The following is a 970-nucleotide window of genomic DNA, read 5'->3' on the forward strand; positions in this document are numbered from 1 at the left end:
AAAAAAAAAAAAAAAAAAAAATTATATTGGGTAAACAGTTTGGAGTAGGCCGGGCCTGGTGGCTCAAGCCTGTAATCTCAAGAAAACAAAAACAAAAACAAAACAAAAAACAGCTTGGAGTAGAATAGCTATCACCACACCTCTTTATCCGTTCAACTTCTAACTCAAACATGACTATTCCCTGAAGCTACTGTTTCCACTAGAGCCTCTTCAGTTAGTGGCTATATATTGTTTTTAACGTTGACAATCATGGCATGTATGACTTTTACTTTTTTCTTTTCTTTCTTTTTTTCTTTTCTTTTCTTTTTTTTTTGTGAGAGATAGAGTCTTGCTGTGTTACCCAGCCTGGGGTGCAATGGCGTGATCATAGCACATCATAACCTCAATCACTTAGGCTCAAGGGATCCTCCCACCTCAGCCTCCCAAGTAGTTAGGATTACAGACATGCACTACCATGCCAGGCTAATTTTTTTTTTTTTTTTTTCCTGTGGAGTGGAGGTCTTGCTTTGTTGCTCAGGGAGATCTCAAACTCTTGGCCTCAAGCAGTCTTCCCACCTCAGCCTCCTAAACTACTGAGATTACAGGTGTGAGCCACTGCACTCCAGCCTGGGTAACAGAGTGAGACCCTGTCTCAAAATACATATTTTATGTCGTTTAATTCTCAGTATTAGGGGATTTTCCAGATGTTTTTGTCATTGATTTGTAATTCTGTTATAGCCTAAAAATGTATTTTCCACGACATTTTTTTAGGGACACTCAGGCAGGAGTTCAGTGGCATGATCATAGCTCACTGCAGCCTGGAACTCCTGGGCTCAAGCAGTCCTCTAACCTCAAGCATGAGCTACCATGTCCAGCTGAACTTTGTTATTTTTAATTTGTTAAGATTTGTTGTTTTGGTCGGGCACGGTGGCTCACACCTGTAATCCCAGCACTTTGGGAGGCTGAGGTTGGTGGATCACCTGTGGTCAGG

The sequence above is a fragment of the Rhinopithecus bieti genome, unplaced genomic scaffold (assembly GCF_001698545.2).
Source record: "Rhinopithecus bieti isolate Rb0 unplaced genomic scaffold, ASM169854v2 scaffold_2339, whole genome shotgun sequence".
Taxonomy (NCBI): Eukaryota; Metazoa; Chordata; class Mammalia; order Primates; family Cercopithecidae; genus Rhinopithecus; species Rhinopithecus bieti.